The sequence below is a fragment of the Macrobrachium rosenbergii genome, chromosome 43 (assembly GCF_040412425.1).
Source record: "Macrobrachium rosenbergii isolate ZJJX-2024 chromosome 43, ASM4041242v1, whole genome shotgun sequence".
Classification (NCBI taxonomy): Eukaryota; Metazoa; Arthropoda; class Malacostraca; order Decapoda; family Palaemonidae; genus Macrobrachium; species Macrobrachium rosenbergii.
In genome coordinates, this window is record NC_089783.1 from 21,725,152 (window position 1) to 21,740,995 (window position 15,844).

Sequence of the window (15,844 nt, forward strand, 5' to 3'; positions counted from 1 at the left end):
CCTTATAATGCATGATTATATTCTATGTCAGTGCAGATTAAAGCAAATGACAAGGATCATTGTTTCGCATGGTCAACACTTTGGGTACATCCTGAGAAAAATAAGGAAATTAAAGGAATTACGATACGTATTTGTAATATATATGTATATACAGTACATACATACATATTTATATGCACATATATTGATATATATATATATATATATGTATATATATACATATATATATGTATATTATCTGTGTACATACATATACATAAACATATCCATATACACAGAGCCGTATATAGAGATACGGCTCTGCATATACATATAAGTATCGTAAATCTTTTAAGTCTCTTATTTATCTCAGGAAATATATATATACATATATATATGTATATATATAATATATATATATATATATATATATATATATATATATATATATATATATATATATATATATACATATACATATATATATATATTTTATTTATATACCTGTTTATATATATGAAAAGACAGGGAAAGAACAAAGAAATGAAGAGTGAATTCCCCCTTCACTGGAAGCGCACTAGTTTGTTTACATCATCTCGGCGTGGAGTCAAGGAAATATGATTAGGTTATTACATTACAATCTCCTTTCGGAATAAAGAAGATAAGGAAAAACTCAGTATCTTCTTTCGAACCTCCTGGTTGATTCTAGCTGCTTTGAGTTAGAACTACTGTAGGTTTTTGTGGATTCGCCATAGGTTGCTTTCTCTTTCTCTCCCTCTATACCTCCGTGGCGAGCGACCACTTGAGAAGCTAGTCGGTCGTCCAGCGTCTTGTTTTTAAGACGCTCTTAAAAGTTCATCGGAGTTCGCTGAATACCAAATGATGTTAAAAGTGACCCAGTTTTATGTCATAGGTCACCGCTGGCCTCAGTCAAGAATGGGCGCCCTGACGTAAGAGATCCGCGTTAAAGAAGGTCCATTCTACAGCTCAGGCATTCCGAGAACCTTTTCCTTTTTTCATTTCTCCTTTTTGTTATCATTCATTGCCTCATTCGTTGTAGGGCCTCCATGCATGGTGCCAACTCGGCGCAATCGGGGCGTAATCTTGACGCAATCTCTTGGGGTAGTGCTGGTCGGTTTATTGGAATTAGCGTGAGAGATTTTGTCTTGTTATGCTCTAGCCCTGCGTAAGTGTCAGAGGGATGTCTCTCACTTTCTCCCACTGGTTCGTTTCGCGAACCATTTCCTCGTTATTCTTTGATCGTTTCTATTTGTTTGTTTTTTTTTTGTTTTTTTCAAAGAGTCGTGGATTAAACTTGTTCTTCCTGCCCGCCTGTCTGCCTTGCCCGAAGACTCGGTTGTATAGCCGTCTGAACCACTTTGAGGCTGGCTCCTAGCTTCGTTTTTTCCCTTCTGTTATAGTCTTTGCCTTCAAAGACCACCTGGTAACTGTTAAATAGCCTTTTATGTCATATTCACAATAAGTATTTTCGCATTTTGTATATAATTGCACTGGGCAGCTGAAAAGTCTCTTTTTCTAGCAGGGATGTCTTTGAATTGGTTGCTGAAACGTTGCAAACGATCCTCGAAGCGCCAAAAGTTTTGTTTCAAAATATTTAAGATTTAAAAAAACAGAGGTGAGAAGAAAGAAGAAGAATATAAAATCTCGGTAATCTGAAAAAGGAAATACCTCACTCTATTCTTTCTTTGATATGATAAACACAAGTCTTAAGAAATTAATATTTCTTGGATTAGTCGTGCTCGGTTGGGGGACAGCTTTGGAATTCCTCCCACCTCTCGTCGTTCCTAATTTATATAATATATTTATGAAGGCACAAAGAGGCAGGTTGGACTAAGAAGAGTGACTGTAGGAGAGATCACAGTCACAGAGCTGATACATGACAAAAAATAGAAAAGACTGGAATCCATTATCGCTAACGTCTTAGGAGACTAAAGGCTGAAGATCTTTAAGATGCCGAGGTGCTATTGTCTTCTTTTTTATTTATTTTTTGCCCCACCTACGTGGGCTTGATGAGTACTTTAACTGCCCGTCCTAACAGTCTCAGCATGAAATGAAAATAAAAAGAAAAAGCTGATCACGCACTATTTAAAGGAGCAAACTTCACCGGAACCGTTATTAATAATATTTTGTTTTGTTTTACCCTGCTTGGGGTTTCTTCAGAAAATAAAAGAGGTGAAATGAATGGAATAAACGAAGGAAGGAATCAAAGGCGACGGTTGCGAATGTTTATGAAGAAATTTATGTAATAAATGACACAATGACGAGTGTTCTAAAAACGATCCGTTTATTGCCTTGGCAGCCTTCTTGTATCTCTAAAAGACGCGAATGACGCAAATAACAGACATGCTGAAAATTTGCCGGTTACGTTACGATTGCTCAAAGCCAAAAGAAAGTCATCAAATTCATGAAATGCAGTGCATCCATCATTAAAATCACGCTTTGGATACCCTCAGTATTCAGTTTACGTGGAAAGCGAAGAAACTATTGTAAGGTTTACAACAGTTGTTTCTATACTAAACATTGCAATTTAGAATTAATTTATGGTCAGAAAAAATAGTATATATAAATAGGTAAAATTTTCGAATTTCCAGACACTGTACTACCTGGAGCCATCAATGTTTTTAAAAAACAGGGCGGTAAGAATGAAGAAAAATGTAAACTCTTCATAGCGTTATACGAGGACTAGCATACTCTAAGATTTCCATCGAGAAGAAATTCCAAGTATGTATGCTCAGCCATCATACCTGTCTGGAGGGACAGAAAAGTTTTGAAGTTTTTTGGTAAGATCGCCGGTGTATAAATTATATGTGCTTACTTTATCTTCTTCTTCTTCTTCTTCTTATTATTATTATTATTATTATTTTAGAAGTAATGAACACACAATCACGTGTGGAACATCGGAATCGAACCCAGGTCTTTCAATTTTTATTTTTATCTGCTATTATTATTATTATTGTTATTATTATGAATAAAAATGGCCATCCACTTCCTGGGAGGTAGAATTACATCTTCAAAATTAGGTTGTCTTCAGGTGTTAGATGACTAGATAATTTCTTATTTTTCAACACTTGTCAGACCAAATGATCATCTAATTTTGAGCAGGTTATGTGTTGTTTAATAAAAATGAAACGCTTACAAATACTTTCAGGAGCAAAAGATTCTTTAAGTGCAATTATACTTGTCATGTACGTACCATGATGTCTAGGAATCGCGGGGATGCTTGCAAGACGGTGAATGGTGCGATACTTGCAGGCAATCAACGCGGTGCTTGAGAGTCTTCTGAGTAAAAAGCGGCTGTAAATTTGAAATAGGAATGTAGTATGAGCATGACTTCACCCTCGATTGACCAGTTTCAGCATGATTGCAGCAGCGACTATTTTCCATCTTAAGTGATGGTTTTATTGCTTGAAAAACATAAAATTCAGAAAAGGATTAACGAATAACCTTCTCAATCATTATGGTATGAAGTTGAACGCCATTTATATAAGGAAACTTTGCTTTTACCCTACGGCCACCTTTACTGCGTTGCACCAAAAGTCGTTCCTAAGACTTACAGATTGATATATATATACATATATATATATATATATATATATATATATATATATATATATATATATATATATATATATATATATATATATATATATATATATATATATATATATATATATATATTATATATAATATATATATATATATATATATATATTATATATAATATATATATATATATATATATATATATATATATATATATATATATATATATATATATATATATATATATATATCAATCTGTAATTTAGTCCTGAAGACGCAGCCGATAGAGAGGGAAACGGTCCATCGAATATATTAAGTAAACGGAAAGAAACGTGATAAATTCTTCCTAATTCTTGAGAAGCTTGCCTAAAGAGAAAGAATGAAGTATAGAATGATTCAAAGTCTAAATAAAAAGATAGTCTCTGCAAATAATGCCTTTGACTTCAACAGAAATTGCATACGAGAGAAAAATATGTCCAGTTAGCACACGCACAAACATATATATATATATATATATATATATATATATATATATATATATATATATATATATATATATATATATATATATAGATATAGATATATATATATACACACATATATAGATATATATATATATATATATATATATATATATATATATATATATATATATATACATTATATATATGTGTGTGTGTGTGTGCTTGTGTATATGTTTGTGAATGTGTTTTTGTGTTTCTGTGTGTGAGTGTGTGCGCAAAGTGACAATTATTTCATCTTTTTGAAAGAATAATAAACTTCTTGAAACTGCCCGAGTGAGTAGCCATGATAAACGAGCCAGCAAACAAAGTGTTTTCTCGAAACTCGCTGTCATTAATTCCGTAATATATGTACTGACATGCGTTCTTCCCGAATAAAATTTTGGCAGATAAAGATTTCGTGCCAGGAGAATCTTTATTAAAAAGTCATAGTTTTTGCCGATACTCTTGACCATCGAAGAGAAGCATTCTTTTCCGAACAACCCTTGCCCAAGAGTATGACGCCAGATAGGAAGAAACAACGAACACTTCTATTCCTGAAATTCAAGTATTTTTGACACGAGTCAGAAACAGTGTGATTAAAAACGTATTTTTTTTTTTTTTTTTTTTACGGCAAACGGTTGACTACGTATCTCAAATTTTGAAGCTCAACTGCAGACTCGCTGCTTTATCCGAATGACTATGAAACACCAATTGGTCAATTAAGAGAGAGAGAGAGAGAGAGAGAGAGAGAGAGAGAGAGAGAGATGGTCCAGGAAATTCAATCCGTACATTCAGTATCCAGAAAATTCCCGTATCAGAATAACATGAGAACCATCCAATTCCTCAATTTGAGAATAACCGCCGGCTCGTTCCTTCGCATCCACGAAAAGTGGTCTAGTTTTTCCTCTTCTTCTCTTTTTAGACGGCACTTGGGCATCCTCTTTTTGCTACTGTCCCCCTCGTCGTCTTAGCACCCGGCTGCGATGTGCTAATGCTTAAATATTAGTAGGTCAACGGTGTTTTGAACATTCGCTGGTTATATGCCAGACGCTGAATTGGAGTCAACTTTTAAGAGTATCCTAACGAACAACAAATGCCTCCCAGAAACGCCTTTGCTCTTTCGAAAGATACGAAAGGAATCTAGAATTCCACGAATAAGGTATTTCGTAACATTTTAAATGGGTAGATATATCTTTCAGAAACCGACGACCTTCAGATCCTTTCTCCGGAACCAAGAAGAAGAGCAAAAACTCTCTCGAATGTAAACAACATAATGGGTGGGTCTCGGCTTTTATGGTAAACTAGACCGATGAACGGGATATTACATCACGTCACCCAGCAAAACTTTTGGTTTTGAAAGTCAGGATACTGTAACACCTACGCCCTAGGAAAGGAGGGTCACATGGCTTCATGTGTGGAGCTCCAGCGAGACACGTTAGAGAAACAGATTCGCATTATAACTGATGGAATAAAAAGAAGATAATATAAAAGGGTAACATAAGCGCACAAAAGTGAAGGTGAGTGAGAAATCAGCGAGAGTGAAAAGGGAAATGAAAAATAGGAAGATTATTACATGAAAAATAAGAAGAAACATTGAAGAATATTAACTTCCAATTTTGCGAGAACACCAGCTAAGGAACAATGCTGTACAAAGAAAGGGTAAAAACTTTTAGAAATAAAAGAAAAGGTGAAATCTGAGTGGAAGCGAAAATGAAAGAGAAATGATGACGGCAAGAGATATAAAACAGAAAAAAAAATCACATGGTAAATGAAGAGCAATATAACGTATAACGAGAAAGTAACTTCGAGGTTATGCAAGAGTAAAAGTTGAAGAATAATGTCGAACGCAGAAAGTAAAGACGGAAATAGAGAAGGAGAGAAGAGCCAGAAAGAAGCGCAAGTGAACTTTAAGAGTATATTCACCGATCAAGCGCTTGAATAGGCAAGCAAGGGGCAGGTCATCTCGGTATTTCAGGCACTTCTTGCTCTGAAGAGACCGCTTCGCGATGCTCTCTTACATCAAAGATGCTCCAAGCGCAAGTGTCTCTTGCGTCACTGGAGGCTTGCGCTTGCTGCTTCCGGCTCAACGGAAAAATAAAATCTGTAGTCAGACTTGACTGGCCACACCTACTTCACGTCCAAGAGAGAGAGAGAGAGAGAGAGAGAGAGAGAGAGAGAGAGAGAGAGAGGGGGGGGGGAGGGTGATATTTTTCCTGTTATTACTTAACAGTGAATAAATCTTAGTGAGTTTTTGCACAACTCTCTCTCTCTATCACAAACACACCATGTGTACGCACCCGATTTTATATGCCAATTGCGTACGAATTATCTTGTCATAGCTTTGTTTCTAGGCATTCCCGAAATTGGAATAGGTGTGGAAGATAATCAGAGTTCTAAAAAATAGATCAAACATCCTTTAGAAAATAATTCGAAAGTAATTTCACTGATATTATCCATCATTAGTGTCATTTCGGTTTCCAGTAACCCCTTTTGTGCACGCATACTTTGCAAAAAAAAGTATCTTTTTTAATAAGTTAAAATACTCTTTTCCGCTTCCCTCTCTTCTGCCGAAGTCGATTATCACACACCCAAACGTCTTCAATCGACTTTTTGACATTTAACATCCGCCCTGGCACAAGTTCGGGGCCCCTTCTTGCGTAACACTGAAAGTTTATGCTAGAAATCTTTGCTGGCTCAGAGTGACTGCATGGGCCGTTTTTTCTTCTTCTTCCTTCAGGAAAATGGCAGCTTGTTCCATGTTTGGTCAGTGGTCATAGTTCGCTTCTCGTACTTGCCTCCCGATTGTACGTTTGAAGGGTTTAATCAAATGTAAACCATAATAATCACTGTCAAAGCACAGACATGCGTGAATGATTTGGGGTTGTCTTTCAGTCTGCTTCATAATGGTGAGCCTCTCCAGACAGAATGCCTGAAATCTTTTTTGTCTTCACAAACTGTTAAAAACATCTGCGGACAATGCGTTAATGCTTAATTATATGTGTACCCTCCTTCTATCAACTTGTTCATACTTATGTGAAAGTACGCACACGTGTGTTTTTTGTTCTTATGCATGAATCTTTAGACAACAAAGACGACAGGAAAAACTATGATGTTTGTGTCTCACGTTATGCTTATAATTGTCAGCTACCTCCAACCTAAGGTGCTTTACTCTATTAATAATCAAATATAAATATATCGAGATGGTAGATAAATGAAGGCTTTGGAAATTAATAAGTGTTTCACGCTTACATTTTGTAAAAATTCATTCGAATTATAATAACTTCAAAATAAACAAAATAATGCATACAAAACCCGTCATATTCGACTACTTCGAATCAAAATCGTCATTTGCCTTGTAAAAGCACGACGACATACTTACGCACATAGTCATCATAATTAACTCCACACACTAAATTATTTCGTATATTTTCTACCAAACATGGTAGTGTCAAAGATCGCCCACAATATTCTATTATTGTATCAAACTCGAAATAAAGAACTGGCTTTAGTGTATATAAATATGCTCATTTGCGCATACATAATTAGCTACACAACTTTACTGACTCGTTTCCTCCGAAATCTTTTTATTTTCCCCTACAGAGTCATCTCGGTGACACTTAATCCTTTATGAGTTATGGTAGGATTTAAATCAAACAGTTACAGAACCTACTTTCCTCGAATTGTTTAAATGCTGTTCCTATTTCAAACTGAAATTTTCTCTTGGGTTTCGCTCTGGTTAAAAGTCAGTGTCAGTCCCCATATCAGACTGGGATTATGAAGCGTAGGTTTTGATTCCCAGCTAAACGCTGGACGGGCATGGTGGGCCGCGAACGGAAATCGAACCCCAGGCCTCACTAGAAGACGTTTGTTTGTATTCAGTGAAGTTTGACTGACTGATTGATTATTAAGACTTATAAGAGATCACAATTACTAGGGCCAAAGGAGTAAATGAAGGAAAAACTGCTTTCAACTAAAATATTGGATGACAGAGGAAATAAACACGCGTAATATGGTATATACATAAATACATGCATAAATTAATAGACTTACATATACCAAATAAAAGTTATTGTAATATAAACACATATACACATATATGTGCTTTTGCATACTCATATACCAAGTAAAAATGGCGGCACAAATAAACTCGCTCATACTTACATACATACACTATCAAATGCAATTGATTTAGCACACAGCCGATTGATTCTAAGTATCCGCTGCCTAAATTTAAAAAAGAGAACAGCTTTTTCTACTCGTCCATCGTTAAGACTTATTCTTTGTAGGCAGAGTAGAAAGGGAGTCCTAACGGTCCGTAAATTAGAGCAATTATATGGCCGGGATGATTAATGCGTGAGGGTTCTAAATGACAGATGGTGCTACTGGAAGGTATAATGGGAATTCATAAAAGACTAGAACATTTATTTATTCTGCTAAAGCTTGCTTTGGAAGGTAAAGCCTTTTGTACTGACCCATATGAATATTTGCTGATTTTGAACAATAATAATGAAGATAATGATAAAAGGCGAAGAATGGGAGAATAAGACCTATTAAGTGAAATTTGTTTTGTTATTTTCTTCTTGTTATATATACACACACACACACACACACACACATATATATATATATATATATATATATATATATATATATATATATATATATATATATATATATATATATATATATATATATATATATATATATATGTGTGTGTATATATATATATATATATGTATGTATATACATACTGTATATACAGTATATATACAGTATGTGTGTGAGAGCGCGCGCGTGCGCTCAGCTTAATTTTATCATTCATTAGCTGACTTCTAACTCGGATGGTAAAAACATATATCTAATTAAGATCTGATGAATAATAAATCCATCACTGAACGGCTACCTCGAGTCCAGAAGACAGCCATTTCACTTCAAGTTTATTTTGTGAAAGGCGACACATTGACGCTCTAGGTGTAGGGGATGAGCCAGGCGCCAAATAAACTTCTTCCCTTCATGCCCCATCCCCCACCAATCTCTTCCCCCTCCTAATTCACTATCACATTTATGGCTCTTTTAACAAAACGCTACCAACCTCCCCTTTTCACGTCTGCCTCTCCTCTGTCGGGAATTTGTTTTTATTGGGCGGCTGAGATTCTGAACTGTTGTGAACATTTTTCTTTTTAAGAAGAATGAAAGGTAATTGAACTGTGTTGCCTCTTACATGGGATAGTGGATATAATCATCCACAGACACAGTTGTATTGTGTTCCATAATACTGTCATAAAGGTGGGCCAATTATACAATCGATTATATACGATTGAATTGCACTTGACTATACCTCACCGGGCTGATAATTCAAGTTTTAGGTACCGTTGTTTTGGACTTTATTAATCAAGGGGAAAGTGGTTTTAGAAGCGACTACTTTTGTTTCCTTGCTACATAGCTTTTACAAAGACAGATTTTGGTGTAGAAACATGATCGTATCATACTTGCTTGTCACTTGTCCAGTGCAGACATTTTATTACTTCTGACTTCTTGAATTTGTCATTCGCACACAAGGAGTCTTTTTCTTTAAAGCTTACGGGAGAGAATTCAACAGCTACGTTGTTATCTGGCTTTAAAGCCTAATAGTTATAATATAACGTGTGAATGATTAAATTCTAAATATACGACATGTCTGTTTAGTGCACAGAAACGGAAATACTCATTCGCCTGAGGCTTACAACATTCTTGCAGCGTTCTCCGACTCCTTATGTGTTACGTTGCACGTTACCTGCTGAATGAGACAAGAATAAAGAACAGGTGACCGATAGACAGCAATTTTCTTCTCTTGAAATTCCAAGAACTCTTTTGTAGCCCAGGCCCAAATAAAATATAAAAAAAGACATGGGAGGATATTTCCAAAGATAGGCCTCATCTCATTTAAATATTGAAAAGGAAAATAAATAAGCATAAACAAATTGCATACGAACCCAGTTTTCAGCTGATAAGAATAGACTTTTCAAGCTGTGCTAAATATGTGCCACAAATACCATTCTTTTTAAAGGCTCTATCATTATCAACAGTTTAGACAAAATTACCAAACTGCATCATATCTGATCAGTGATAATGACTGTAAGATGAAATAAAAAAAAAAAACTTAATAGCAGCTCGGGCTTATTAAAGACCAATCTTTAGATGAATGAAATGTGATGCCTTTTTGTGATAAAACATCAGTATGCATTTTTGACTCGTCACCTGATATGGCCTTTTTAAAAGTAAATTGATATATATATAGGTAACAAGAATGAATACTTCTCTTAAAATTCATTTAGTTACAATACAATTAGCGAGTGGATCATTCTTATTTACAAGACATAGCTAAATTACAAAGCAGCACTAAGCAATTTAAAGAAAGATGCATGACAGGCCAAGCCAAGAGTATCTAAAGGTTTATTCATACTTTCAGAGGCTTATAAATATTCATTGTCAAGTATGGGTATTTTTAGGATTAATCTTAGTCGATGACTCTGATAAAAGGAAAATTTTACGAATTTTCATATACGTAATTATTGTAAACAGCAAGGAGACAAATTGTCCCGGAAATAAAATCACCTAAATCGAGCTGATGAACTATTAAAAAAATAAGTAATGAAGACAAGAAGATATTTCGGTGTTTTAATTCAAAGCTGCTGGACCCCGCAAAGTCTAATAAAAAATCTTCTAGAGTTTGCTAACAGAGCAATAAAACAATGTTTAAAAAACTTAAAAACTTGACTTTTACTCAAAGAAACGACTAGATAATAAGAATATACCCAAGGAAGTAATAAAATCTCAGAACTTAACAAAATTGAATGATGAATGAACACTAATGTATAAAACAAGGAAGTAAGTTTCATGGGTCCATACAGGCAGACATATGCACGACGCAATTATGGACAAGCAAAATTGAATTCTGCTGTTCACCTACATGGCGTCCCACCTACTACTGGATCCAAACTTTCCGATGGCCTCGTAATACCGATCTTTCGATCACACAGTGTCTCATTTACTTTCGTTGACCTTCTAACGAGAAAACTTTGTGCGGGAAGCACGATTCCACTCTGTTTCGCAATCATTTGCTTGCAGTGAGGTATTTGTAACTTACGAACATATTTCTCATCAGCTATTGGTTCCCCTGAAGTCTATATCCTTCTGCCTCTCTGAAGGCGAGTTTGACGCATCTTTCATGTTTAATCTTCTTTCAATTCATTTCCTTCCAAGCTAAGGGTAAACGAGGACATGGAGATAATAAACATAAGCAAATCAAAATTATTTTCAAGTGCCTTATGGGCTGTAGAGAGATATAAAGAAGTAAATTAGAAATAGTGCTCTCCGATCACAAAGGAAAAGTTCTGTCTTCAGGATTACTTCTTCAAATACACAAAGTTAAGAACATTTCTCCGCGTTATTTCACTGACAATATCAACTTTGATGATTGCCTCTGCCGCTTGTTGAGTGGTGCCACCCTCGCCTTACCAGTGAGCCCATAGCTCAGGGCCGTCTAACCCCATGCCCGTGGGCCAAGAGTGGCCCATTTGACTTTGAAAGTGGCCAGCTAGAGAAAAATAAGTAAAAATATATTTCTCTTTTTTATATGCATACATACAAACAGGTGGCCCGCATGACTTTTCGTTTTTTTCAAGAGTGGCCCTCAAACTAAGCAACTTGGACGGTCCTGCCATAGTTCAATCTCCCGTTGTCCGAAAGGGATTTAAGTGTTTTTCCTATGAAAAATATTTTCCTCCTCTGTGTATTGGGTTGCAGCCAAGTTGTAAGAAAGGACATGGGGCTTCAAACCCATCCAAAAGTAGCCTACTGAAGAGCCAGAATGGCATCCTTCCCTGGAGCCAGCTCTTCTGTTGGCGAAGGATAGTATATGTAAATACAAACACACACACACATATATACCTATATATATATACACACACATATATATACATATCTTCCTTGTTGGTAGTAACTGCTGCAACCTAGTTGCACCATTTGCCAAGTACCTAAAGGCAGAGGCGTGCCCAGTCAATGGTCATGATTCCCTTGGTGGGAGGATGTGCCCAGTAAATGGCTGATCAGCCTTACCTTCCAAAGCTGATGGAGACAACACTTTTTAACCCCCATGAAATGCTGGAAAACGAAAATGAAAGTCACAACATGGCTGGGGAAAGTGGTTTGTAGCCCTGTATCCTGCACTGACAATGCAGAATCAGACAAACGAGAAAAATCTACAATGAAATTTTTTGAGGCTATGAATGTGCATGGATGTGCTACAGAAGAGAAGTGTTTAATAACAGATTTGTTTAAGGAAAGAAAGCAGGTTGTTTTGGCTACCTACCTAAAGAGATAAAGGTGACAGGACCGTGCATGTAGGAATAGTAAGAATAAAGAGTGATTGAGTCTGTTGTACCTAAAACTTAAAGTTATGGAAGCATTGCTTGTGCTGTAGAAGGAAAAGTTTCATGAAGTAAGCAAAGAATGCGTCTGAGTGTACAGACCAGAGAGTGAAGTGAAGGGTCTGGCGTAAAATGAAGTGGGAGACAAGTGTGTGTTACGTCTGGACGGTTGTTCAGTATCGTCTTGGACGGAGTGATAGGCTACAATTAGCAGAAAAGGACAATGGATGTAGACACAAAATAATGGGATCAAAGCGTAAGTCTTGAATAGATTTTGGAATGGTTAAAGTTTCCACACAATATTGATGGCGGGGGGTAATGAAAAGAAACTTCAGAAAATTATGATAGAGTATGAAGGATTTAGAGAGGAGAAATGTGAGCAGAAGTAAGTTTATGAGGGTGGTTGAAACTAGGAAAATGGAGCAATGAATGTTGATGTGGATAGGGGAGAAGATATAAAGAATGATGGTAGAATGACAGTTGATGTGAATTCTGAAATAGGTGAAGAAATGTAGCTTGGTGTGAGCTTAAGATTTGGTAGAGGCTTAGAGTGTGAATGGAAGCCGAGTTGGCAATGTATGAAGGCACTGTTGAACCAATTTCCCTTTAAGTATGTGAAGTGTGGATGTTGAAGACTAATAAAAGGAAAAATGGTAAAAGCTGCTGAGATGAACTGTTCACATAGTATATGCGTTGGAAGAACAGCGAGGGATGGGAAGTGTGTAGACACCCAGAAGAGGTTGTAAAAAGGCTAGCATAAGTCAAACGATGGATCAAAGTATTTTGAAATAGTCTGGTCACAGGGAAACAATGGCGGGCAATAAGATGGAATAATTCTAAGGCGTTTAGAGGGAAGAGGACAGGAAGATCTTTTTTTTTATGGAAGGTGTGTGACAGAAGGTGTGAAGGAGCAATTGGGAAGGAAACGCCATAACGTCTTTGAAGCTCAAAAGAGGGCACACGATAGAAGTGAATGAGGTATTGCGTTTGAGGGCTTCAAACACTGCTGATGAGCTTTCATTTAGGTGTTTGGCGCGGTTAATAAAGTTTTCAGTATGGCTGTTTATCCACTTTTCAGCAACTGAAGTAAAAGAGTGGTAGTGACTGTTGTGTGTGTGTGTGTGTGTGTGTGTGTGTGTGTGTGTGTGTGTGTGTGTGTGTGTGTGTGTGCTTCACTCTGCAGCAACCCCTCAGTAAGGGGGAGGATTTTATGTTTGTGTGAGTGTGTGTATATATATATATATATATATATATATATATATATATATATATATATATATATATATGTATATATATATATATATATATATATATATATATATATATATATATATATATATATATATATATACATATATATATATATATATATATATATATATATATATGTGTGTGTGTGTGTGGCAATATATTGAGTGAAGCCTCACTGATCTTGTATTATGAATAATATGACTCTATTGGATCTCGCTGGTAAGTCAGATTTGATTAGCTTAAAAGCGTATGCGACTGGAATTTATTCGCAAAGCATAATGTCATCAATTTCACGAGCGACAACTGTAAATTATGAAAGGCAATCGAAATGTTAACGATTCGAAAGTGTGGACTATGCGTCTAAAGGGCAAGACCAATCTAAGCGTTAGGAAAAGGGTAAAGTTTGAAGAGGAGAAATGTGAAATACTTCCTAAAAGGGGAGAGCCTTTTGTCTCTGAACATTCACACTCAGCAAGCTGCAATGGAGAGTTAGCAACTAGATATTTTTGTGTCAGTCTTTTGTCTCTAGGCCTTCCCTTTCTGAATTTAGTTTCACACTTGCTTGGCCGTTTTTGAAGTGGACTAATATTCAGCTCCTCTATAGCTCATTTCGAGCAAGGATAATTAATAATTTGGAGACATTAAGTTTACCCTCTTCAATTTTTAGTCTGCAGCCGAATGAAAGATGATCTTGTTTGCGTGGTTTTAACAGAGTCGCTTCTCTCGCGCATGGCTGACTCTTACAAAGGCTGGATGCCCAGTGTCGAATTCCCATTGATGTCCATCAAATCATGTATTCAATTACTCTAAAACGATTTATAAGACCTTTGTGTTGTTTTATTTGCGCTCTTTTTCAGCGCAAGCTGTAATAAAAACTGCCGACACATAATCACGCGTGTAATAGAAATAAATTTCGGGATCGAACCCAGGCACTTGTGTAAGTACTTAGGCTCCAAACTTTTTAATGGTCTTCGTGAATCAGTAGGTAGCGCCCTTGCCTTTCACTCAAAAGTCCTGGGGTCGAACTCGAGGTGGGATAAATAGCATAAAACAACACAAACCAAAGCCATGTCGTGTTCCAAAAAACAGGAAAAACAATGTAAAAGTAGTATTTTTAGTCAATAATGAACTACAGCTACCCATGATGAATTTCAAAAGTTTCTTTCTCGGTATTTCAGTCCCAGTTTACCTAAATATAATTAGGCATTGGTTAAATTACAATCAGAGTTTTTTAAGTATACACAATAGACAATGAAGCGTTAGGATGGAAATATTCTTTCTTTCACACTAAATTTATGAAGAAGAGCTACCCTTCTGTAATTCCACGATGCGCTCAAAGAAACGTGCGTGCGCATGCACGTGTATATGCGAGTATCTTATGAGACACCTTTTCCCTTTTCCCGATTTACAAAAAGCCACCGCATCTGCCAGGTGAGTTTTTGAACTGCAAAGCTTTGATTTTGAGTTGATTATTCAGACAAATGTTTTCTAAGACGGTGCTACTTCGATTCCTACAAAAATAAAAAGCTGCACATTTTTGTCAACTACCTCGCTCTTACCTAAGCGAAACGTCACATACTTTAACATGATCTGGCGACTGCTTGAAATCGAAAGCTTGTAGAATTCCTAGAATTCAACTCTCCGTCGCTTGTGGGATTGATGACTAAGAACTGAGCGCAAAAATTCTTATCAAAATTATTAGAACCCGGAACAGCGCTATGATATGGAATATGGTAAAGTGAAAATCTGAGCAGCGATCTTCAGACAAACTATTTTGAATAATGCGAAAAAATGCTCGGGGAGGGGAAAATGTCAGAATTTATGCAAAGCCTAAACCTTTAGACACAACAGGAACTGAATTTGTTAAGGTATGGGTTGCATGTTGACTAGGAGCTTCAAGCTCCGATGTTTGAATTGTTTTTGATGTAGCAGACGGGATAAATATTGTTTCTTTATCCCTTTTAATATCATATTATTTGCAAAAGATAATATGTACTGGTTTTCTGGCTTCAAAGAGTTCGTGCAGTGACATGAAAGTATATGAAATTTTACTGTATACATTTGTATATTATATATATATTTACAGGGTGCGTCTACACGCGTCATGGCGTACAAATTTTTATTGCTTTCTTGGCTCCA